This window comes from Mercenaria mercenaria, unplaced genomic scaffold (genome assembly GCF_021730395.1).
Source record: "Mercenaria mercenaria strain notata unplaced genomic scaffold, MADL_Memer_1 contig_3761, whole genome shotgun sequence".
Lineage (NCBI taxonomy): Eukaryota > Metazoa > Mollusca > Bivalvia > Venerida > Veneridae > Mercenaria > Mercenaria mercenaria.
In genome coordinates this window covers 48446-76411 of record NW_026461932.1, presented here as the reverse complement: position 1 = coordinate 76411, position 27966 = coordinate 48446, and the positions used below count along the sequence as shown (strand labels likewise).

Here is a 27966-nt window from a genome sequence, read left to right as displayed (position 1 = left end):
CAATGCAACCCCATCACCCCAGCTGCCGCATACCCACACCCAGTCTAACCCAGAGTTTTCAAATCAGATATATAGTCAAACGATCAGGAGACATTGTTAGAGAAACGATGTGCATTTCTTACATAAGTTTGTAGTTCTAAAAACAAAGATTTGTTCTCCTCATCAGTAAGTGAATCAATTCCATGAAGTAATTTGTGAGGACTAAGTGGATGAAATCTTCGAGTGCCGATAAAAAACAATCGAATGGCTACATTTAAAAAAGAAATGTTCTGCATCTTCAATACCATGTCCACAAGAGCAGGATAGTCGCATAAATGGTTATAAAACAGATCATTGTTTAAGTTGCAACATCGGTTTCTAATACCTGTTTGAATTACATTATAAAATCGTTCTTCTATTAGATAAGAAGACGGAACAATTGGAGATTTAAATTTACACTTCAGTTTATTTTTTAAAAATGTACGTAAGCGTGTTACCAATGCGTGTCGGAAGGTCAAGGTTATTCTATAGTTTTACTGAATCGGGTATAACTGATTTTGAGTAAATTTTGAAAAGTCTAGGCAATGTAACAAAGTAAGTGTTATTTCCCAGTTCATAGTTGTTGTGCCCCCGCCCCCATGAGTGGTGGGAGCATATAGATTAAGTCTTGTCAGTGCGTCTGTCCGTCCTTTCGTTCGTCCAAAAATTGTGACGCGCTTAGCTCAGAAAGTATCTGATAAAACTTGATGAAACCTTGCCAGTCTTTATCATGATATAAATTGCACACCTCCTATTTTTCGTCATGCTCAACCCCCTATTTTTAGATTTATGGCCCCTGAAATAGTAAAAAATACACATTTTCACTTTGTGACGCGCCTAGGTCAAGAAGTGTTTAATTTAAATTGATGAAACCTTGCATGAGTCCTTATCATGATATGAACTTGCACACCTCCTATTTTTCATCTGGATCTGCCCCTATTTCCAGAGTTATGGTCCCTGAAATATTAAAAAATACGCATTTAAACCTTTTGACGCGCCTAACTCAAAAGGTATTTCATATAAATTGATTAAACCTTGAAAGAGTCTTTATCATGATATGAACTGACGCACCTTCTATTTTTTGTCTGCATCTGCCTCCTATTTCCAGTTATTGCCCCAGAAATAGTAAAAAATGCATATTTTCACCTTGTTACGCACCTAGCTGATAAATATTATGACATATAATGGATGAAGACTTGCATGAGTCTTTATCATGATATAAACGTGTGTACCTTTTATTTTTTGACTAACTCCACCACCTATTTTAAAGTTATGGCCCCTGAGACTGTCAAAATGCACATTTTCACCTAATAATATGCCTAGCTCTAAAAGCATTTGATGCAAATCCATGAAACCTTGCTTGAATCTTTATCATGACGTTACCTTACACTTGGCATTCTTTCTGAGAATCTTAGCGCTTATTATAAAGTTATGGCCCTGGAAATTGTCAAAATAGTAGATATTTTGTTTATGATACTCATTGCCCAAGACGTATATGGCCTAGAATAATGAATCCTTTTTATAGAATGTTTGTTGAGGCTATACCCTCTTAAGACTGCAAACATTTAAATTATTGCCTCTTATTTGTGACAAATGAACCAGTGGGTGCACACCCTGTGTCCTACAGACACTTTCTAGTTAAAATTATGAACTGTTGGTGGACAAAAAATGTCTGTAAGGTAATCTGGAAGTTGTCTGTTGTTTCCTTTATATGATGATATTAATTTCTACATAATTCTACGATCTGCAAGAGAAACCCAGCCAATTCCAGTTAATAAATTTTGAATAGAAAACGGAAAAAGTCAAACCAGTAACAATGCGAGCTGCTTCATATTGATGTTTTTCTATAGTGATCTTTTCATATTGGGTACAGCTGTCCCATACAACTGACGCATACTCAAGAAAAGGTCTTAGATACGATATACTAAGATAAGTTATGTTATATAACGATATGTTAAGAGTAGATCTTTTAACTTTAAATTTTAGCATTTTCATCGAGCAGAGTACTTTGGAAGCTGTGGAAGTGATGTTATTTATATAGGTGTGTCAAAAGCCATCATGACGTAGACCCAGATGTTTGTGATCGTCAACGAAGTTTAAAGGGGTATTATCAAAGGTTAACGAAGGTTGGGACTGTAGGGGAAAACATGACCAGTTTTAGAAGGACTGAATTTTACTAGCCACTGTTTCGCCCAATGGGAAATTTTTTCTAAATCTGAAATAGTTTCTATAAAAACGGAGTCTGGTGAAAATGTAGCAAGTGGGCTATCGTCCGCGAATAGTCTAGCGGTACTTATAACAGAATCAGCAATATCATTTACGTATACAAGATATAAAAGAGGACTCAAGACCGATCCTTGAGATACGCCTGCAGTTAATGACCTACTATTTGAAAACGACTGACCTAGAAATACTTTATGAGATCTATTTTCCAGGTAATCTGTTATCCAATTGACCAAGTTTCCTGAAATACCATAGTGTTTCAGTTTAAATTTAAGGCCTTTATGCTAAACTGGGTCGAAAGCTTTCGATATATCACAGAAAACCATACAAGTTGCTTTTTTTTCTCGTCAAGAGTTGTACAGATCTAGTTATATATGTCTACAAGTTGGTAAACGGTAGAGTTTCCTGGAAGAAATCCTGACTGATTTTATGCTCGACTATTCAAAGAATAGAAGAGCTATTGGATTCGACCGTGCGTCGGCATCGGCGTCCGCGTCGGCATCCCGATTTGGTTAAATTTTTGTATTTAACCTGGTGTCTCAGTAACCACTTGTGGGGATGGATTTAAACTTCACACACTTAATCACTGTGATAAATTGACTTACATTGCACAGGTTTCATAACTCTATTTTGCTTACAAAATTATGCCCCTTTTTCGACTTAGAAATTTTTGGTTAAAAACGTTTCGTGAAGTATGAAAAGTGTATTAAAACTTGATACCATGCAGCCCATAGTGACTCGACTCGACATGAATTCGTGCAGTGTAAACTAAAATGATTCATTAAAACTAGATGCCATCTAAAGCATATTGAAATCGTGCTGTTTTGATACAAAGCGGTGTATAAAACGTTGATGCCATACTAAAATGCATTAGACGGGGCCAAGATTTAATGAATCGTTTCATTTTTACACTGCACGAATTCATGTTGCTTTAAATGTCTTCACACTGGACTAGATGGCATCAAATTCACACTCTATCAACGACTGTACTCCCCCTTTTCCTGTTGCGACCGATCAAAACAACAAACGGACAGGTCGAAGATAAGAAAACGTCTTAAAATAATTACTTTGTTTCACACGGTATTTGTATTTAAGTTTAACGATAAGTCTAACATAGGTATGTGTATCTGGAAATATAATAGATGAAACAAACAAGTAGTGTTTACAAAATGCTGACAAAATGTTGACTGATCAAACTCATTGCATGAAAATTCACTGGACCAAGTCACGAAACAGATAAATAACACTTCAAATTGATTTGCAATCCAATAATCCATGTTTTCTAAAATAAGCATGCATACTCCATAAATATACGTAAACAAGATGTTGCATATCTGTTGCGTTTTTGCAAGAAATTACTTTTTATTTAGTCGGTGAAAACATTCACTGTATGTGTATGTCTACTTGCCATTTTGATTTATGTCCTTTAAGGGCGTAAACGAAATAATAAAAACATACAAAATTGTCTCTGTTAATTAATTGTTATGTATATAATGTCATTTAACGTCGAACCCCTTGTGCTATGCATGTACTAATCCAATGGGATTTGGGGAGGGGTCTGTGACTAGCTATCCTAGCTTATTATATAATAAATTGAATGCCTCTGAATCGTTTACATGCAAGTATTGTGTGTTGATTTTACAGACATATACATTAAATACAGAATTAGAAACTGAAAGTACACACAGGTTCCCTGCTAATTAAGTTATGCAAGAAAATTAACCGTCTGCCGATTCCCTTCGGAAGTAATCGGAAGAAATGTTACCTGACGATTTCAAAATATCGATGAGATGAGACAGGAGGGGACTTAAGGTTGACCCCCGTCCGTCTGTCCGTGTGTCTGTCTATCTGCCCGTCTGTCCGTCTGCCAACAAAATGATCCTCCCATTTTTTAAAAAACTATTGCACCCACAAGTACCCTTTGGCTGGACATACAGTTGTCGTGTGTACTACCTGTCGTGATTTGACCGTTTTTTTCTCATGTTTGAAATAATTTACATTTGGCAGCGATAACGCTTGCACACGCCGGGAATCTGTCCTTGAGGATTTAGTCGTTTTAATTGCTAAGCTTGGCTCAATACACTTCCGTTGGTTTAGAAACGGCGTGAGTTCTAATTCGTCTTTGTTTTAATGTCATCGACAAATTCAGAATATTTCAAAGAAACATTTTAATCGAAAGCCGTGTGTTATTTGGTAAGTATAAACGTATGAGAAATAACGGTCAAATAACGACGGGTAGTCAACACGACAGCTGTATATTCAGGCGCAGTTAGGGTACCTGTGGTTGCACCTACCTTGATACTTCACACACACAAAGAGAGTAATATGTAATAATCGCACATATACTATTTTTTTCAGATGGAATTCAAGATGGCCTACTGACAGCCATTTTGGATAAAAATGTGTTCCTGTTATTTCTTGAAAACTATTGTACCTATCTCTTAAACTTCAAACACACAAAGACGTCTTTACTGTGCGGCGCTGTCAAGAAAGCGACCCACGAAGGGTTAGTTGATTCAATCTGATGCCGTTCCATTACAAATTACCCCATTTACTGTTCATATTTTGACAGCTCATTATTGTAGTTTGCAATAATATATCGGTTTCAATGGGAGTATAGTCTTGTGCGGGACACATCTTCTCATGATGGTGAACATTTGTGCCAAGTTATTTCAGAATCCCCTTATGCATAAAGAAGTTATGACAAAGACACGAAAAACAGACACTGCTTTACCTTTAAATGTTACATTTTTGAGAAAAGGAACAGAATAAGACGGACATTAACTACATATTGCCGATGTTTTAGTGTAAAGTTTGAGAGAGATAGGTGTAGGAGATAGTTCTTAAGTAATTGTACGACCAAAATTATGAGGACACACATACAAACAGATCGGACAGACAGTACGCATGATAACTCCTATATACCAGGAATAGAAAAAGCCGATGTTTTATAAATAAGACAGTTGCTAACAAGCATTCAGTCTCTTTTACGGAAGTCGGAAACATTTGTACAGTACTTAAGCAAACATGCAAACAGTAGGAAATCACATCGAATCACACCGAATCTTCTTTCAATGACATTTATAAACGAATTGGAGATTCAGCATATTACTGATGTTTGTTTGTAAAGTTTGAGAGAGGCAGGTGTAATAGTTTTCAAGTAATTGTACGACCAAATTTATGAGGACACACATACAAACAGACCGAACAGACAGTACGCATGATGACTCCTATATACCACCCTCCTTCAAACCTCGTTTGCGGGTTATAATTATGAAGAAATACTACAGAAGGATAGGAAAACCCGATGTTATATAAATAAGACAGTTGCTAACAGGCATACAGTCTCTTTTACGAAAGTCGCAAACATTTGTACAGTACTCAAGCAAACATGCATACAGTCAGGAAATCACACCGAATCTTCTTTCATTGACAGTTATAAACAAATTTGAGATTTTAGCAATGATTTTATTTTATTTTATTGAACAAGCATTGTTTCTTTATCCATGAAACAGTGAGATTTACATGTAGATCATTCTTCAAGCAAGAAAATGTGTACTTTGACGCCGACAATGTACAATATCTAGATAAAATCAGTGATAAATCGAGCTTTTTTGGTATATTTTTTCCTGTAATCAGACTAAAACATTATATAAAGAAACAAAACCATGTTCAGCTTCCTATAAAATTTAGATATACATACCATCAAAGCATATCAGTCACTTTAACCTGTCAGTTTATTGTTTTGATCGGTCGCAACAGGAAGAGTGGGAATACAGTCGTTTATAGGGTGTGAAGTTTATAAACGCCGCTTCCTTAATCACACAAGTGGCTTCGATATCAGTAGACTTAGCTCCTTCTTTAATTCATACAAGTCAAAAGTTTTTCCGCCGCCAGAAATGTTCAGGTCAGTCATAATTAAAGTCCGTTTTTATTGTGGGCAATGTTTTCTGAGCTTATGATCTCAAAAAACAATTGGGGGTCGTCTGCAGGTCATGACAATCTAAATATATTAAATTAATATCCTAAAAAATCTAATATCTATATAGTTTATGCAAACTAACCATACTTTCCTAACCAGAAGCCTAAACACATTTCCATTTACTCAATAAACTTTACATATATCTCTATCAAAGGTTATTATCTCACTGAACAGCTGATTATATGTTTACATGTTATATTGATGACGTCATACACATCAACCTGTTTTTACAATTTGATATTGTAATACTTCAGTGTACAGTGACCTACTTTACTGAATGGGGCTGAAGGCTTAACTGTAATTTTATTATAAGGTTACAGGCTATTTTAAGTAATTATTTATCTAGTATGATATTGAGACTTTTGATTTAGACCAGCCTCACCTACTTTATAAATTTATATAAGCAGAAATTCTTGTTTAATCACTAGAAACAGCTGACTTCCTGGTTTTGCAGACATGTTTTTGTTGTTGTACTTGCAATGCATTGTGGGTAGTTGCTTAGCAACTACTGCCTATACTTTGTTTACATTGTTTAGACATAGTACTAGAGCCGATTTCGCAATCGAATACCGCCGGAAGTAGAACATTTATGTCAACACCGGTTTCGTATTTTCACGTGAAAACGGCCGAAAACTGAGAGGTTATCAACAAATTATAAGTTTACGGGTTCCATGAGGATTTTTCATGCATTTAAACGGTAAGTATAATGTTTATGGATTATTCAATACAGTATGAAAGTAAACTGTTACGCTTTAAATGGAAATTGTGAAAGAAAAGCCGATAAGAAAATATTGACTTTCTACTTTCACTTTCATTGTCGCTTTTTAAATTGCCCAAAAATGTTCTTTCTATTAATTTGTTTTTTCTTGTTTTTTGTTTGTAGATACATAATCCTATAGCAAATTATTGTGTGAAATGACAGCTTATTTAAAGCATCTGTGATTAACTGGGCCTAAGCTTACCGATTTTTCCTTTCAGAGTGACCTTTGACCTTATAATAGCTTATAGTCTGTTCTATGTATTTTAGCTGTAGTCAGAACAGAATGTAATTGAGATCAAATGAATTTTCAAAATAAACTGTTGCAAATTGTAGGAAAAGAATAACATAATATATTCATTATAAGTTATTGAAATATTATAATTACCTCATTTCAAACAGAAGTACAAGTGAACAGATGACATATTAAAGTGGCTGCAGAAGCTTGAAAAGTTAGATGGAGCAGGGGCAGTCAAAACAGTGAGTGGGATAATACTTCTATGTAATTTCTTTTTAAAGGCAATTTATACAAGATGGAATGGTATCACATACAATATTTTACAATTTACATGTAGTTTTATCTCTCTTTATGATGTTGAGAGTAAACAAGTAAGTGACATCTAATTAACACTTGTAAACTATTGACAGGTGATATTAGACAGCATTTAATAAAATGCAATTATTGAATGGTTTGCCTATCAATATTAAAAAGAGCAAACAGTTGACAATTAACAGGCATGTCATTCTTTTAAATGACACCATAAATAAACTTTCATAATTTGTTTTTCTTCAACTGTGGGTTTAGACTGGAAGCCATTCCAAACTATGAACTGGTAAATTATATAAGGAGTCATGTAATAATTATGGATGGGATACATTATACTTTAATGGACAATAATAATTTGAAATAATAATATTTTTTTAACATCAAGGTGTTAAGGTGATTTTATAAAGATGGTGTTATGGTTTTTGCATGATGAGTCTTTTCACAGATTTTATCATTTATATATTTCAGGGTGTCCAAAATGTCTAGTCAGGTTGACAGAAGTGAAAGATGGTCTGATGGTACAATGATGTACAAATGATACTCTTTAACAAGTTTAAGATGTCAAGGGTAATATAATGCCAGTTATTAGAATTACATTCCCCTTAACATTTAACAGACACACATTGTAAATGTAATTAAAATGATTTTATGAAGTTTCATGAAGGATGGTACACCCAACCATTTTGAATCAAGAAATTTTGACTTAGGTAAAGATATCTATTCAGACTTCTTAACTCTTAGCCTTTCATATGATACAGAGATAAAAGAACTACTATTGTCAGCCACTAACCATGTTTCAAAGCTTTTAAACACACTATAGCAATAACCATTTTGTTTAAATATATTTTTAATGCAATGTTTTCTTTATATCTGTCACTTGATGTTTTCAATGGATTAGAGTCCTAATTTAATGTAAATTCTGTATTTTTCAGTAATGGAAGTACAAAATTTATAGGAAGTTGTTTCTTTATTTCAGTGTAAAATGTTCTGTGGATTCATATGATGAGAATGCCAGTGTTGATCTGTATGACTTAATTAAACACAGATATTGATACCTTCAGGTAACTGTTTACAATATTCAAAGAGTTACAATGTATTTCAGTTATTGATTTGGTATATATCACTTCAAGAGGCTTGTGTAAAGTTTGTTTCACATGAGACCAAGGGTCAAGAATGATATATAAACTTTACACTTACAAAAAGAAATTATACAGTACCAAATAATTACAGACTTATGAACGTAACTTTCCAAATATCTTACATTTTTCTCCTGAAATTAATTAAATAGGTAAACACAATTCTATTGTTATAAGCTTAAAAAGGTGAATGTAAGATATAAATTATGAAATGTCAAGTATAAGGTGTGTTATTTTCAAAGTATTTAAGATACAGAATAAAATATAGCCTGCCACCATAATATTCCAAAATACTAAGTGTGTCATACATATATTTTAGGTCAAATGGTAAGGTCAAGTGAGTGACTTAGGGTAACTGTTGGCCTCTTGATATATTCTACTAAAATGGGTCTTATGCATAAGATATGTTGAAGTTTTATTAATCCAGTAACACTTTTATTCTACCTTATATTCAGAAATATACATATTTTGAATATTAAAGAGCTGCAGACACCTCGAATACAGTTACTACATTATGCATTTCTTTCTTCAGATATGTACCTGTGAAATCTTCAGTGTCACCGTTCAGCTATTGTTCAAGATCAGTGTCTGCAGCTTGCACAGTTTAGTATAGAGGAGCCTTCTGAATCAATTTTGTTACATATTTGCTGTTATTGTAGGACCACACATGTAGAGAGCAACAAGTCCTGTCCAGCCGTGCATGTAAATGTGATTCAGAAACTTTGAGAATATGTAAACATTACACTGTTATAATTTTCAAAATGCTGTGTCTTGCAGTGTATCAATACTGTTTTGTCTCAGTTTATAGCACAGTATGTTCACAAATCAAACTTAAGACCATAGTGATCAGTATTATTAAAATCATTAATTATTTGTATGGTGACAAAATTTAATTTCATGCAATACCACAGTAAAACGTTTGATAATTTTCACTTTAAAAGTTGTAAGTTTAAAGTTGGCATAAATTGTTTTTCTCCTTCATAAATCTAAAAAGTGATTGGTCATTATAATTGCAATATCATTTTAGTATGACAAAGTTTATATTGAACTAAAACACTAATGTAAATTTTTGAACTAGTCAATGCATTTTCTTCAGTCTTAAAACATTTGTTTATCGTACGTGTCATGGCCCATAACTCCTCCATATTACTTGTGTTTTGTCCTTTTTAGTTTTACTGAAGAATAGGTACAGGCATTGCACATCCATTTTATAGCATCCCTATTTTGTAAAGTGTTGTATGTAAGGTTTTATCTCGGAATTATGTCTCATCTAAAGGTGGGGAGAGGTATTGTTTATGCCTTCTCGTCTGTCCGCATTAAGCCTGTCTGGCTTTAAGAGGACAAGCTGCTGGCCAGATTTTGATGAAACTTCACAAGACTGATCAGTACCAAGCATAGTGTTGTGCATATCGCTTGCATGTTTCGTTTCGATGCACTAAATTGCAGCCAGAGCTAAAAATAGAAATATCTTGTCGGCTTTCACATGTCAAAACTACTTAACATATTTTGATGAAACTTCACAGGAGTGATCAGTACCAAGTATATTTTTGCATATCACCGACACTTTTCATTTTGCTGCACAAAATAGCTTCCATACTATTGCTAAAGGTATACATAGGTGGGAGACATATTTTGTCATAAAAATACCTAAAACACCTTCCACTTTCGTCTTTGTTAATGAAAAATGTATCAAACTTCTTACAATTACAAACTGTAATAATTTGACATTAAATGCACTAGTTCCATAACCGCATTTGGCTTTTTTTTCATAATTATTGCCCTTTTCTTACCATAGCAATATTTTGTGTAGCATGTTACCTCATTAAGCATCATAAGATCTATCAGAAAGTTCTATGACTCAGAAATGTTGGCCGTTTTGTACTTGTCATGAGTATCTTTTCAGTATTTTATATTGTCATTACTTTTTGTTGTGCCAGTTTACGGAAATGAAGACTTAGTTGTCCAAATGTGTGCCTGTGCCTGTCCTGATTTGTTTGTCTGGACAATATATTATTGATTAGTCTTCACGAAACTTTGCAGGTTAATTTCCTTAAGTTCCCTGTCAACTTTGATAGTGGCATGGTTACTTCAGAAACACTAAAGTGATGTCACCACTGTACTAGTCAAACGTTTTGTATTTCAGATTTTATATCACATTACAGGCTATTGGTCTTTAGCAGCCTTCATAAAACTTTCATAAAAGTTTCCAAAAATGTTGTATTTTGATTTGAGCTGGCATTATTATGTCTCCCCCAGGAGACGTATTGTTTTTGCCCTGTCCGTCCGTCCGTCCGTCCGTACGTCACACTTCATTTCCGAGCAATAACTGGAGAACCATTTGACCTAGAACCTTCAAACTTCATAGGGTTGTAGGGCTGCTGGAGTAGACGACCCTATTGTTTTTGGGGTCACTCCGTCAAAGGTCAAGGTCACAGGGGCCTGAACATGGAAAACTATTTCCGATCAATAACTAGAAAACCACCTGACCCAGAATGTTGAAACTTCATACGGTGATTGGTTATGAAGAGTAGATGACCCCTATCGATTTTGGGGTCACTCCGTCAAAGGTCAAGGTCACAGGGGCCTGAACATTGAAAACCATTTCCGATCAATAACTAGAAAACCACTTGACCCAGAATGTTGAAACTTCATAGGATGATTGATCATGAAGAGTAGATGACCCCTATTGATTTTGGGGTCACTCCGTCAAGGGTCAAGGTCACAGGGGCCTGAACATTGAAAACCATTTCCGATCAATAACTTGAGAACCATTTGACCCAGAATGATGAAACTTAATAGGATGATTGGTCATAAAGAGTAGATGACCCCTATTGATTTTGGGGTCACTCCGTCAAAGGGCAAGGTCACAGGGGCCTGAACATTGAAAACCATTTCCGATCAGTAACTAGAGAACCACTTGACCCAGAATGATGAAACTTCATAGGATGATTGGTCATGCAGAGTAGATGACCCCTATCGATTTTGGGGTCACTCCATTAAAGGTCAAGGTCTCAGGGGCCTGAACATTGAAAACCATTTCCGGTCAGTAAGTTGAGAACCACTTGACCCAGAATGTTGGAACTTAATAGGATGATTGGTCATGCAGAGTAGATGACCCCTAATGATTTTGGGGTCACTCTGTGAAAGGTCAAGGTCACAGGGGCCTGAACATTGAAAACAATTTCCGGTCAGTAACTTGAGAACCACTTGACCCAGAATGATGAAACTTCATAGAATGATTGGTCATGCAGGGTAGATGACCCCTAACGATTTTTGGGTCACTCTGTTAAAGGTCAAGGCCACAGGGGCCTGAACATGGAAAACCATTTCCAATCAGTAACTTGAGAACCTCTCGACCCAGAATGTTGAAACTTCATAGGATGATTGTTCATGCAGAGTAAATGACCCCTATTGTTTTTGGGGTCACTCCGTTAAAGGTCAAGGTTACAGGGGCCTGAACATTGATAACCAATTCCGATCAATAACTTGAGAACCACTTGACCCAGAATGTTGAAACTTCATAGGATGATTGAACATGCAGAGTAGATGACCCCTATTGATTTTGGGGTCAGTCTATTGAAAGTCAAGGTCACAGTGGCCTGTTCATGTAAAATCATTTTTTGGAAATACCTTGAGAACCACTTGACCTACAATGTTGAAACTTAATAGGATGATTGGACATGCAGAGTAGATGACCCCTATTTATTTTGAGGTCACTTGATCAAAGGTCAAGGACACAGGAGCCTGAACAGTGACTTGAGAACCACTAGGCCAAGAGTGTCGAAATTTAGCGGGATGACTGGACATGCCAAATAGATGATCCCTATTGCAGCCAACCATCAGTGTCTCTTTGACTTTCGCTCCTGACCTCTATTGACTTCTTGCCTATAGGACTTTGCATTGGGGGAGACATGCGCTTTTTTACAAAAGCATTTTCTAGTTCAAACATTAAGAAGTAGTACTATAAGGCAACATTTGACCTCTTTTCCAGTACTTTTTGATTTTCTCTGTTACTATGAAGTTGCCTTTTCCTAGAAATTAGTTGGCTTATTTTTGATGATCTTATGTTTTTAATGAATTGTAGCTATGTTCTTTATCTCATGAAAATGTCCATTTTTATATAATTCATATTTTTTACTGTCAGCTATGTGCAATACCACATACTTATATCACTTTCATTAACATACTTGTACTATTTTCATAAAACGTTATATAAATCAATATATTTCATATAAACATAATTAAATAAATATTTAAGAACATCAGTGTTTTCTTTGATTGCTACATGAAACAGACCATAGGTCAATTTAGGGTCAGTTCTGACACTTTATATGCAAATTGATAAGGGAGATAACAAGTACTGTCTTAAGTAACCAATATTTTGTTACACAGTTACCTTCCCTTTACACAGGTAGGACTATTTGTTGATGATCATCTTTTGAACATTATTCCATTTCTGATGACAGAACATTGAAAATAAAAGTTGTTGTATCATGCAATGACATCGTATATGACAATATTTACTTTTTTATTCCATTTTTTAAATATTCTTTAAATTAGGTACAATGCCTACAATCATTGTTGTATATAGAAATGTCATTTAACTTAAAGCAAATATGCTTCCTAGAAACTCACTTAAAAGGAAATTTGATGTTATAATCATTTAGATTATTCATTTTTCTTTCTTTTCATATTATCACACTAATATTTATTATAATGATCTTTTATATTTTAGTAGAATTATTGGCTTTTGTTCCCTAACAGTTCAGAGCTTCCATAACACCACAGTATTTTGTGTGAAGCTGGGTTCACATTTATTTGTGTGGAGTTCACATATCCTCACACTTTGGAGTGTGCACTTCCACATTTATTTTTGTGAAGTCTGGGAGGTATAAATACCCCACTCTGCCTGAATTCAGGGTTCACAATCTTAAATCTATGGCCTTGAACTGCTATTAATAGGCCTGGTCTATAATCTTAAAGAAATATTTAAAGAAGTCTAGCAAATTTTATATAAAGATGATCTTACTAGGTGTGTTTTATACCTGCTGTATTTTAATATTAACTTTTGATAAGCATTTTTAAACTCTTAGCTATACAAAACTGCTGTTTTTCATAATAGATCAATTTTAACTGTTGTCTATTTTTGTATTAGAAGCTTACTGACAGAACTTTATCAGATTTACAAGAGACTGAGCTCGATTATTATTATTAATGAATGATAGTCCTTATAGGTAAAAATATCATATTATCACACTATTCTTGAGAACTGTGAATTATTTACAGAATTATTGTGTGAATTTTTGAACAATGATTGTTGCTGAATATGAACTGTTTCTGTTGAAATTCCTATTTTAATAAACTACAGTTTAACTGCCAAAGGAGTTGATAATTTCTGTAGTTAAGTACAAGAAAACCTGCCAGCTTTAGTACCTCCAGTTGTTTAACATACTTATAGAAGAATAGTCTATAGAGGTTTTCTCAGCCATAGAATAACAATTATAATCAAACTACCACTATCTGCCAATTGCTTTCTACAGGGTCGGTTAAATCATAGAAATAGATTTCAGATCAATAGAAGTTTACATAGAAACTACATTGGCCATAGCGTAACAATATTAAGAAAAAAGCATAAATCCACAGATCTCCGATAATCGTGGTAACCCTACATCACCACCAAATTATAAAATGCTTGTATCTAAGTCAAATGTACCACTTGAAAGACGAAAGTTGTAGAAATAAAAATGTAAACAGAATGATCGTGTGAATTAGGTTAAGGTCATCCAAAAGAGAAAGATGAAGATGGTCGAAACTTTGGTGTGTTACGAAGATGGTCGAAACGTGTCAGATGACCCAAGTTTTCTCTTATTTTTTAAAAAATAATAAAATATATAAATATAAATAGAATATTGTAGCATTTAAATAAAATGTCAGTGTATTACACATCTACGAATAAAAAAAATCTGTACAGGACCTGTTACGCGACTTGCTCAATGTCCCACACGCGAAAAAAAATTAGCATACCAATAAACCCGACGCCTCCTGGCGACATATAATAAAAAATTAAATCTTGAGATATCTTAACAGTATATCAATGATATAAAAATATGTAAATAATTTACAGCCTTAGTATGACAAAAATGACAAATATTAAGATGTTATGTTACATAGACGAAGAAGCAGATATAGCCTAACGGCGTTTTGACCGAGTTTTCCAAATTAGGTAATAATAAGTTGAAATTCTAATAAAGGCATACAATAAATATCCACAAAGTTAATAAGCACTATTGAAGGAAAAGGAAAAACAACACATGTGCAGGTAGAAAATGAAATTTAAGAAATAAATTGGTGTAAAAAATCAAAGTAAGAAAAACACATTTTTCAATGTCTATATCCCTATGACCTCGACCTTTGATCTCGAAATCAATATGGGTCCTGTACATATCATGACCAACATACCTGTGAAATTCCAAGGTCCTAGGTGAAATACTTTTCCAGATATTGAGCGGAAACCATTTTCAATGTTCATGTCCCTGTGACCTTGACCTTTGACCCAGAGAACCCATTCTGATCAACTAGGGTAATAGGGAATCATTCTGATCAAATTTCTTGAAATTTAGATCAGTAGTTGTTGAGAAAAATGAAAGCACGACAAGGTTAACATGAGACTCATTATTCCATCCACCGTAGGACAGATCTATTATACAAGCCGGAGTTTTCGAAAACCCGGCAAAATAATCTGTTCTGAAAAACATCATTTTCAATGAATAAAACTAAAACCTGAAAGTTCACAATGAAAGTAAACAATTAAAGCAGCGTATATCATTTCTCAATGCAATAAGCAATGCAACTTAGCTAAAAATATAACTGTCGCATCCTTATATGACCAGATCTCATGAACAACAGAAAACTACATTTTGGACTACTTTACATGTAACCCTGAGAAGTTTATTCCTTTTTGTTGAAATCAGTCCGTTGTAATAATTCATTTCATTTTACACTGCACGTTCACATGTTTTATTACATAAGCTATATTTTGTCGAATGATTTCATATTACCGTGCATCGCGACAAATGTTTTAATACATTGTTTCATGTTTAAATGGACGTTTTGTATTAAATGGTTTCAAAATAAAATGTGTTCAATACAAATTTATTAGACGGGATGGAGGTTTAGACATTAGTTCCTACTGTACATCCGATTCATGCGGGGAAGATGTTTGTTACCGAAGAATACAGCAAGATAACACACAAATGGCCAGTTTTTCAACTCTAGCACTAAGAAAGGCTCAAACCAGTATTAGTTCAGCCATCGCTCAACCTTATTTTCTAACGGATTTTTACTAATACTCGGCGGGTATATTTGCGATGTATTAGCTAAGCCTTGGTCACACACTATGAACATGTAGATACAGTCATCGGACCGTTTCGCTGTTTTTTTTTTTCAAATATAAAACGTGCTACTTTGGTGATTTACTACTTTCGAAAAATGAATTCTCATAGAAATCATAGAAAAATACAAAGAAACATTAAAACACAAAAGCACTAGCGCCCGTCCAATGAGTGAAAAAATATTTGCTGGAAGAAAGGTGAATTTATTTCAAGGTAAGACTACAAGCATTCGTATGTTTGCTCATAGTCCTATTGTTTTCATTATTCTTAAATGTTCCACCTTTCATGTACAAAACACGTGCAATATGCACTTGTAATTAGGAATGCATTTGTAAATTAAATCAATAGTACAGGTAATTGCAAATGGATACATTTCAAAATCCACACGTCAATGAAAGGAGACGTATATTTTTTGCATACCAGACGGGGGTTTCCTGTATTTTTACCGGTGCTGGAAAAATCCATCTTACACCCCGGGGTGTAAGATGACTCTCGTGCTTTAAATGACGTATTACGAACTGCATATATGTAGAAGATTTATGTAGTTATTTATATTGTATTTCGAAAAACGGAATAAAAATCCAATACCTTGACAGTTCCACTTTGTTCCTGATAGTATATTTCTCGATTCAAAACACGTTATTTTATCAAAAATTCATAACGTTACGCTGGAACTGATAAAACAAAACCGGAACTAAACATTGTTATTTGTCTTTGAAACGTCATGGCGTCTTTCCTGTTTACGGACGTTGATTTCCCGCGCTTTGTTTAAATACGCTGCTATAAGAAATAGTTCTCAAAAGAAAGCCGTTCGACTGATTTTATTTTTATTATTACATCTTTATATCGGTATGCAAGAAAAAGATTCTGTCACTGGTTATAGGTTCAGATGGGAATATCCGGCTCTCGGGTAACTGTTTAGGCGGTAACACGGTAGAACCTCGTTACCGCTTAAACAGTTATCCTCGAGGCCGAAAATTCCCATCTGCACCTACAACCAGTGAAAGAATCTTATAATACAGACGTGCGTATCCATATATATTTATATATGTGCACCTACACATTTGTGCGTTACATGTACTTATAATTAATTACATCTATGCTTGCACGTATATTTTGAAACGTGTACAAACGTAGCTAAAATTGAAAAGTTGAATCTGTTACATTTTAAGCTCGAGTTTCGAATAAAAAATAGAGCTTTTGCACTCTCTCCAGCGTCGGCGTCGGCGTCGCCGTTGGTTTAAGTTTTTTTATATAAAGTAAAACATCTGTAACTCTAGATTTACTGTGACGAAATATATCCAAAATCCAAATCGTCGTACATAACGAAAGGGTTTGCTCAGTCCCGTATCATTCCCTCCCTCCTCAACATTTCTGCTTTAACTTTATACTGGAAATTTAAATCCATGTCTTAATATTCCGCCTCCATCTTTTCTTAAACCAGCTATGTCTCAGGTTTAAAATAATAATAGAAAGATAAGCCATTGCTGACACCGCTCAAAGTAGAAAAATCCAATTGAAGGTTTAACTTTTGTCGAGCCCCGTTATTCTCGTGCTGACTAAATCGTTGTAAATATATCCGACACGGCTTAAGTCAGAGCTTAAGTCATTACTTAATAGTTGAAAAACTGGCCAAAATGGCCAGTTTTTCAACTCTAGCACTAAGAAAGGCTCAAACCAGTATTAGTTCAGCCATCGCTCAACCTTGTTTTCTAACGGATTTTTACTAATACTCGGCGGGTATATTTGCGATGTATTAGCTAAGCCTTGGTCACACACTATGAACATGTAGATACAGTCATCGGACCGTTTCGCTGTATTTTTTTTTTTAAATATAAAACGTGGTACTTTGGTGATTTACTACTTTCGAAAAATGAATTCTCATAGAAATCATAGAAAAATACAAAGACACATTAAAACACAAAAGCACTAGCGCCCGTCCAATGAGTGAAAAAATATTTGCTGGGAAAAATGGTGAATTTATTTCAAGGTAAGACTACAAGCATTCGTATGTTTGCTCATAGTCCTATTGTTTTCATTATTCTTAAATGTTCCACCTTTCATGCACAAAACACGTGCAATATGCACTTGTAATTAGGAATGCATTTGTAAATTAAATCAATAGTACAGGTAATTGCAAATGGATCAATTTCAAAATCCACACGTCAATGAAAGGAGACGTATATTTTTTGCATACCAGACGGGGATTTCCTGTATTTTTACCGGTGCTGGAAAAATCCATCTTACACCCCGGGGTGTAAGATGACTCTCGTGCTTTAAATGACGTATTACGAACTGCATATATGTAGAAGATTTATGTAGTTATTTATATTGTATTTCGAAAAACGGAATAAAAATCCAATACCTTGACAGTTCCACTTTGTTCCTGATAGTATATTTCTCGATTCAAAACACGTTATTTTATCAAAAATTCATAACGTTACGCTGGAACTGATAAAACAAATTCGGAACTAAACATTGTTATTTGTCTTTGAAACGTCATGACGTCTTTCCTGTTTACGGACGTTGATTTCCCGCGCTTTGTTTAAATACGCTGCTATAAGAAATAGTTCTCAAAAGAAAGCCGTTCGACTGATTTTATTTTTATTATTACATCTTTATATCGGTATGCAAGAAAAAGATTCTGTCACTGGTTATAGGTTCAGATGGGAATATCCGGCTCTCGGGTAACTGTTTAGGCGGTAACTCGGTAGAACCTCGTTACCGCCTAAACAGTTACCCTCGAGGCCGAAAATTCCCATCTGCACCTACAACCAGTGAAAGAATCTTATAATACAGACGTGCGTATCCATATATATTTATATATGTTCACCTACACATTTGTGCGTTACATGTACTTATAATTAATTACATCTATGCTTGCACGTATATTTTGAAACGTGTACAAACGTTGCTAAAATTGAAAAGTTGAATCTGTTACATTTTAAGCTCGAGTTTCGAATAAAAAATAGAGCTTTTGCACTTTCTCCAGCGTCGGCGTCGGCGTCGCCGTTGGTTTAAGTCTTTTTTGTATAAAGTAAAACATCTGTAATTCTAGATTTACTGAGACGAAATATATCCAAAATCCAAATCGTCGTACATAACGAAAGGGTTTGCTCAGTGCCGTATCATTCCCTCCCTCCTCAACATTTCTGCTTTAACTTTATACTGGAAATTTAAATCCATGTCTTAATATTCCGCCTCCATCTTTTCTTAAACCACCTATGTCTCAGGTTTAAAATAACAATAGAAAGATAAGCCATTGCTGACACCGCTCAAAGTAGAAAAATCCAATTGAAGGTTTAACTTTTGTCGAGCCCCGTTATTCTCGTGCTGACTAAATCGTTGTAAATATATCCGACACGGCTTAAGTCAGAGCTTAAGTCATTACTTAATAGTTGAAAAACTGGCCAAATGTATCTTAACTGACAGTTAAGGTGAAGAAGGTGTAATTCAGCGACGTCTGGCGGAACGCACAACGTTACGCTTCGCAACGTCGCGTCATTACGTTCTGTTAAGAAACAAAATGGCGCCGAGCGATGCGAGAGGGCGATACACCGGACGATTTTTTTTTATTCTCGGCTGGATAATCTTGGTGGTTAAAGGTGCCAAATAAAGACGAATAAAAAAATAAATCTTTAAAAATACTACACATTTTGAAATATACTAAACATTACAATAGCCGTGCAAAATTCGTTTGAAGTCAAAACATGTGCAGAAAAACGAATGTTTTTTTTTTGTTGTTGTTGTTGAATTTTTGTATTTTCTTTGGCTGACATGGGTGGTTATTTTGTCCTACTTTCGTGTTTATCGCTTTTCCGTAATCGGGGGTCACGTGATTTTAAAATTCATTCAAACGAATATCCCGTTTAAGACGCACCACTTGCACAAAATAACTGCATTTTTTGTATTTCCTTGATGGTAATTATACTTGATTTGCATGAAAAATATGAGATATACAAGATTTTTAATTTCAAATTGACAGTGTCATATATAATTGGCCAGTTTTTCAACTCTAGCACTAAGAAAGGCTCAAACCAGTATTAGTTCAGCCATCGCTCAACCTTGTTTTCTAACGGATTTTTACTAATACTCGGCGGGTATATTTGCGATGTATTAGCTAAGCCCTGGTCACACACTATGAACATGTAGATACAGTCATCGGACCGTTTCGCTGTATTTTTTTTCAAATATAAAACGTGCTACTTTGGTGATTTACTAATTTCGTAACATGGCCAACATTCCAATACATTGACCAGTAGTTTCGGCAAAGTAGTCTCCTTTGAATATACACCGATCGCGGACCCGATAACGTTTATCGATAAACAGTTTTACTATAGATTTATATAGGAAAATGTATTTCAAGCATTAAAAACGTATTTTTATCGTTATTTAACAAAATTTTATGACCTCGTGAAGTAATCTTCATTTTTTGCCCTTTATTTCAATATATTTTTTAGCGATGTGATACAAAAACTTATTGCTTCCATTTTTGTTTGAAGCTGATGACTATGGTTTCTATGTATTTCTATATAGAAATTTTGAAAAGATCGGTTATGTCAGGTTTTAAAAAGCTATAAAAACATTTTCTATCAAAATGACATTATTTTATAACCTCGTGAAGTATTCTCCATTGTCTGAACATTGTCTGGGTATTTTTTATTTTAAAATTGAATAATGACAAATTGCTTCCATTTTAATTTAAAAATGAAGTAATCGCAATCTTGAGCACGCTTTTCACAAATATTTACTTGACGGTACGACGGCACAAGGCAATGCTTATCAATGTGTTGCATATCTGTTCGAGCATTTTATTTATTTATTTATATATTATGATTAAAAGTAAAACATTTTTGAATTGGCAAACTTTAAGTCACATCTTTAATTGGAAAATAAATTGGTCCTAAAAAGTCCTCATTAAATTAAAAAGGCAATTAGAATTAATTCTATGTAATTGCTTTACAAACTGTGTGCCGGTATAATTTTTGACGATATTACAATAAACTGTTCAATAATTGAAACATTTCGCGAAAATTTTGTTATATATGGACCTAAAATATTAATACAACCATGGCTTTTTTACGTTCAACGTAAAAGTATAAATTACATATTAATGAATGATGGTCATATTAACTGTGGTGATAATTTGATTTATTTACCCGTGCGTGCATTTCAGTTGAAGGTGAAAAAAGGTACACTTTACGAAACTTATTATTCACATTGTTTAAAAAAGTTTATATTTATCAAATACAATAATCACTTTCACCGGTATATGACCTTTTTCATTATCATGATATTGGCAGAAATCTTTTATGAAAACAAAGACATTTTTATATTTTTATATATTTTTTATTATTATTCTACATTCCATAAAGGAAAATAAAAATTCCTACTCCACAAATCTTCATGGTCCACGGGGAAATTGCCCATCAATTAGCGACAATTACATAATCGCTGATAAGCAGCCGATAAGACGGGGTTTTTAGATTGATTTATCGTGTAGGGCACCTCTTCACAAATATTTTATGGTCTTACTGCGAATATTGTGAAACAGTGAAGTTTTATTGTAATACAATAATTTTTAATAGCAAATAGATACTTTAGGTTAATTGTAAAATGTAAGATAGTATGTGTTTTAGACAATTATAAAATGTGTTGTTGTATGTATAATATAAATGTGCACAAAGATGACTCAAATGAAATGTTGAACTTATATAGTAGTGGATCTAGGCATTTAAAAAACACACATGACACTAGAAATTGCCAAAATTAATATATGTGTTTAATTCAGTTTAGGTTGTATTGTCCAGCTGTTCGAAACTATTCTGAAACAAACTGCTTAACCGTTACCTAAATTTCTTTTATAATTTTCTACACCCATCTAAAATTTTATGCAAAAAAGTATGATAAGTAAAAAAAGTACATCTATGATCAATTTGCCGATAAATAATTTAATAAATAAATATCTGTATGGCAGAACATCTCTATGTCTCAGTTGATGATTTTTATTACAGACGTATTTTGGGGGTAATTAGCATAGCCTGGGGTGTTTATCTTGTATCCATCCGGTGTTTTCGCAAAGGTCCATAAAACATCACGCGTAAAACACTTACAGTCAATATGCAGTAATTGTCAAAATCGAAATTTTCAGGGCGATACTTCAATAATTCTATCTAACCAAGATGCGTTGCTCAAAAATGTAGAGCCGAGTTTACCTATAAATGCCAAAGAGCAGGTTTATCGATATTTTAGTGTAAAGGGAAGCAACTACAAAGGCGCACATGGCAAAAAAATAATACCGACAAGAGTTGCGGTTCTCGTATATTTCACGCTCAAAGTTGGGGATGAATGAATTCTCATAGAAATCATAGAAAAATACAAAGACACATTAAAACACAAAAGCACTAGCGCCCGTCCAACGAGTGAAAAAAATATTTGCTGGGAAAAAAGGTGAATTTATTTCAAGGTAAGACTACAAGCATTCGTATGTTTGTTCATAGTCTTATTGTTTTCATTATTCTTAAATGTTCCATCTTTCATGTACAAAACACGTGCAATATGCACTTGTAATTAGGAATGCATTTGTAAATTTAAATCAATAGTACAGGTACTCAAATTGCACTTGCAAATGCATGAATTTCAAAATCCACACGTCAATGAAAGGAGACGTATATATACAGACGTGCGTATCCATATATATTTATATATGTTCACCTACATATTTGTGCGTTACATGTACTTATAATTAATTACTTGCACTTGTATATCTATGCTTGCACGTGTATTTTGAAACGTGTACAAACGTAGCTAAAATTGAAAAGTTGAATCTGTTACATTTTAAGCTCGAGTTTCGAATAAAAAAATAGAGCTTTTGCATTCTCTCCAGCGTCGGCGTCGCCGTTGGTTTAAGTTTTTTATATAAAGTAAAACATCTGTAATACTAGCTTTTCTGAGACGAAATCTATCCAAAATCCAAATCGTCGTACATAACGAAAGGGTTTGCGCAGTCCCGTATCATTCCCTCCCTCCTCAACATTTCTGCTTTAACTTCATACTGGAAATTTAAATCTATGTCTTAATATTCTGCCTCCATCTTTTCTTAAACCACCTATGCCCCAGGTTTAAAATAACAATAAAAAGATAAGCCATTGCTGACACCGCTCAAAGTAGAAAAATCCAGTTGAAGGTTTAACTTTTGTCGAGCCCCGTTATTCACGTGCTGACTAAATCGTTGTAAATATATCCGACACGGCTTAAGTCAGAGCTTAAGTCATTACTTAATAGTTAAAAAAAAAATGGCCACAAGTCTATATTCTTTAAACTATGCTGAAAAAAGATTAACTGAATACATTTGCGTATGAAGTTTTGAAAACACATTTATTTCGGAAGGGCCTAAATTGTCCCCCCGAAAACTTGTAGTATAACTGTTTATTACCTGTATTAAAAGAACGATTTTCATGAAGTTTTTGTGAGTTACAAAAATGTTGAATGCCCTATGTTTGTAAACATTATCGTTCGTGTTTGCATCTATTCATAAATTATTACCTCGTTTTGGAGCATTCTTCCGGGGGGAAAAACGAAAATGTGCGACGGGTTCGCAAGAACATACTTAGATGTGCAAGTCCTTTCTTTATGATAATCGGTACAGGCTTGAGAATTATGAAAGGCATGCCAAAATTCATATATATTTTGAAGACTGCTGATGTGTATAAATTTTATTTATCAATCAGACATCTTATATAATTGCTTTATAACATACAACCTTAGCAGTTATCAAACGCATTGTCATAATAAAAATGAAAAATTATGAAAAACTTTTGAGATTTGTGCTTTGTTTCGTATTGTAGGCAGCAAGATTTACCGACAATTTAACTGTTATTGTTTCCGAACTACCTAACGGTATCAACTTGCTCAACATTTTTGACTGACAACATCTCTGTAGCAGGTTTGTTTAGATGCAGTAGTTCCAAAAGATAAATTATAGCAAAAGCAAATATTTGGCGGTCGCTCAGTCCCGAATATGTTACAACTTTACATGCTACATATTATTCCTACATGGTTTCATGTCTCTATCATTTTTTAAAATAAATGTAACAAAAATCTTGAAGCACTTAATGAGATACATGCGACACAATTTTATGTATATCTTCGACTACGTCAAGGGCAATAACACCGGTCTGACTGTGTGAGATCAAATTAAAACTTTATATACTCAAATGGAAATACTGATAACAATCCAGTGAAGTTTGATTTCTCTTGGTCAATACTTTCTTAGATATGTCCGACACTATTTCGGACTGACGGACGGACGGGCGGACGGAACACTAATTGCCCCGACCAAACATAACTTGGATAGGGCACATAAAAATATATATCTCGTACTGTTACATTCTCTATGCAAAGAAATCATTTACCACCAGTTGCACCGTATATTATACTTAAAAACACATCTTGAAATATGTCCTAACATTTCATGCGAAACAAACAAAACGTACGGCTTTCTTTTCACCACGGAAAACAATGAATATTCAGATTATTTCCGACCGAATTTTTGTATATGTACGTGTATATGCACTTGCTTAATTGTGTTTTGTCTCGCAATTGTACAATCTAAGTAGGTAACTTGAAAATTCCCACATATATTCACGTGATAAAGACAACTATGAAATATAATGATTTGGAAATACACAGTTTTAATAATAAGACGTTTGCGTAACGTCAGAAAAAAAGCGGGAAAATGCGCAACGTCAAACGCCGCCCATAGCGCCATTTGAGACTTTATCATTTTTTGCGACTTCGTAGCTCGAAAACGAAGTCGGTAGTCAAGGAATATTTTTTTCGTTATTTTGCTGAGAAATGCCTTTAAAATAATTGTGTAAAGTTTAAAAAAATTCTGTGGACCAGTAAATGCATGCTCCCAATTTATACAAGAAACGTCATTTCCGTAGGGGTCAGATTTTGGAACAACACATGCTAAGATTTATGGTTACAACTTAATTAATCGGAAATAGTCAGCCTCAAACTTATCACTTAACAAACTCGCGTGTAGTCAGTGTCGCTGTGGGCTAACATTTTTCTGGTAGACGTGTATTTCATTGATTTATCATATGATTTTCTTATGATTTTTTATGTTTGAAAAATGCACGAGAAAATGGGGGTAGGGTAAAATTTATGACAATACTGCGAAAACGAAGTAGGTGACCCCTGATTTTTATTTGCTCATTTTACAGTAAAATAAATTTATAAGATAATATTAGTTTTTTAAAAAATTCTATGGACCAGTTTTTGTACACTACTTAGTCATTCCGCACGAAAAACAATAATTTCATAGATGATTTTGGCATGATTTTTGCATAAAATAAGCATTCCTTCAGCGAATAGCGGGAGTATGTATTTGAAAATTACATCACCGTGTAGATTTCGACTGGCATATTATATAAAATGGTAAAAAAGTACTTTTTAAATAAAATGAATGCCCCGGGAAATGAATCGCCATGAAAACAGCAACGTCACAACTATTTCCGACTAGGCTTAAAGGTGAAATTTCGATGCCATTTGCGTAAAAGTGTGCATTTGATCTTTTCAATAATTGTACATCGGGTGAAGATCAACTTTTACTGTTATCTACGTATGGTATCTAGGATGTAACTTGTTTTTGAAAATCCCGCTCATTACACCTTCTTCACCTTAACAGAAGTATCGTTAAATCCAGATCAAACATTCTTCAAAATGTTCTAACAACAATATTCTCGAGACAGACTACTTCAAACAGAATGCTTTCTTGCTTTTCAAAAATGTACCTTGTGTTTCAGAGAGTCTCTCATGTTGGTCAACAAGTTACCGTCTTTGTGAAAAGTTACAGCTGATCTATTTACCGGAGTTCGATATAAGCGAGGAAAGACTGGATGAGGAAAAGCCACCAATTAAGATTAGAGACTGGTAAAAATTTAAAATTGTAAATAGCTCATGACAGGTTAAAGTGGCTCGTTCACCTATTTCAGGCGAAAAATTAGTTTGTCAAAAACATATATAATTTTGTTACTTTGAAATTGACCAGCGATGCATACTAAATATTTTTGCAAAATGTTATGAATAGCTAAACAATTTAGCAGAAGAGAGTATACCATAGCAAAGCTTTTAAAATACTAGTAATGAAGAAAATTAACAATTGTCTTACTTTGTAACAAATATCTAACCCTTATTTTAAATTAAGTAATAATTTCTCCATGTCATAATTATATACATTCTATGCTAAACTTTGTGAAAATGAAAATGTGGACAAGTAGATTTAAAAAGAAAATCATTAAGATCCAGGAAATCTAGCAAGCTGTTTAATAAGATGTTTGTTATTAACAAAACGTTTAGTAAACTGTTTATATGTCTCGTGTTCACGAACTCAGTTGAGTTCAAGATTGAAATTCTAATATTAAATTTTACTAAGATTTTGAGATAAGATGCTGTAACTGAGCATGAAATTCAGGGACCTCCGTGGCAGAGTGGTTAAGGTCGCTGACTTCAAATCACTTGCCCCTCATCGATGTGGGTTCGAGCCTCTCTCGGGACGTTGAATTCTTCATGTGAGGAAGCCATCCAGCTGGCTTACGGAAGGTCGGTGGTTCTACCCAGGTGCCCGCTCGTGATGAAATAATGCACGGAGGGGCACCCGGGGTCTTCCTCCACCATTAAAGCTGGAAAGTCGCCATACGACCTATGATGTGTCGGTGCAACATTAAATCCAACAAAAAAATGACCATCAAATTCAGCTGAGACTGTAAATTTTGAGTGAACATGAGGCCTGGATAATAGCTGGCATGTCTTTCTAAAATGTTTGAATAGGTATGGTACACGTGTTGACGCTGGCAGCCAGTATCAACTTAGCGTGCGTCTGTTAGCAGACGACAGTTCAACTGAACTAGACGTTTGGAAATACAACGCCACCAAAAGGCTAGGCGATGGCTGGACGGAAGTAGGCACAGTTTACTTTCCTAAACCAAACAGAACGGCTTAGAAGCTAGAAATTTAAAAACAGTATACCTGGCATGATAACACAACCTTTGATAAACCAGTGCTTTGTGCTAATTGCCAAATGCTTAATACCATTAGCTAGTGTAAAATGTTATTTGCCAAATGCTTATCGATGTTTGACTGTGAAATGGTAACTTTCAAACGATAAATGCTAAATGCTTATTTTGAATTTTGAAACGATAAATGTCAAATGCTTATTACTAAGTGCTTATATTCAAATAAGTAGGTGAGTAACAAATGCTTACTGCTAAGTGCTGAGCTGAATATATCAGTGAATGAATGACAGGTAGATTATTATTTGTTTTCACATACATGTAACTGAAAATTACATTCATAAGTTTAAGAGAAAACAGACCATTAACTTATGAATTAAAAGAATTTGATGATAAGCATTTATCATTTGGCAAAAAACATTGGCTTTTTAACATTTAGCAAGCCATGAATAAACTACCACTTCAGATTCCCCACAGTTTGTTAACTCAACCCCGGGTTACAGTGATCAGTAAAGCCAATCTACCTACTGCTCTGACCCGTGACATTCCATGCAAAGCATAGTTATAAATCACTGGGCATAAACGTTCACTATAGTGAGATGACGTGTCAGACGTAAGACCAAGACCTCTAGTTTCAAGGTCAATGTCACACTTAAAAGTCAAAAGTGAAAATTATATGTTTCTTGTCCTGTCAATATCACTGCCATTCATCAAGGGATGTTAAACTTACTTGTCACAATTGTTCCTGGTGTGCCATGCTCAAGACCAAGACCCCTAGCTCCAAGATAAAGGTTACCTTTGGAGAACTTATTTTTATTTAGTCACACAATGATTCATACCTAAACGTTTCTGGCATATTTTGTGCAGGCAAATATAGCATTCTTGGGCACACTT

General features: G+C 34.3%; 2 long non-coding RNA genes across 3 annotated transcripts in view; both read left to right on the top strand.

The window, feature by feature from the left end:
- The first annotated feature begins 6351 nt into the window (after positions 1-6351).
- On the top strand, positions 6352-13964 carry LOC128553378 (uncharacterized). 2 transcript variants are annotated; one of them, XR_008369332.1, is made up of 5 exons: positions 6352-6920; positions 7383-7482; positions 7996-8094; positions 8504-8588; positions 9196-13964. It is a non-coding gene; the product is annotated as an uncharacterized LOC128553378 (long non-coding RNA). The 2 variants fall into 2 exon arrangements; XR_008369331.1 differs by having other exon boundaries at positions 6358-6920; positions 7383-7460.
- An 11900-nt stretch (positions 13965-25864) lies between these two features.
- Positions 25865-27966, top strand: part of LOC128553379 (uncharacterized) — a 46864-nt gene continuing 44762 nt past the window's right edge. Inside the window, exons 1-2 of the long non-coding RNA XR_008369333.1 lie at positions 25865-25993; positions 26891-27020. This is a non-coding gene — a long non-coding RNA (uncharacterized LOC128553379). The remainder of the gene's footprint in view (positions 25994-26890; positions 27021-27966) is intronic.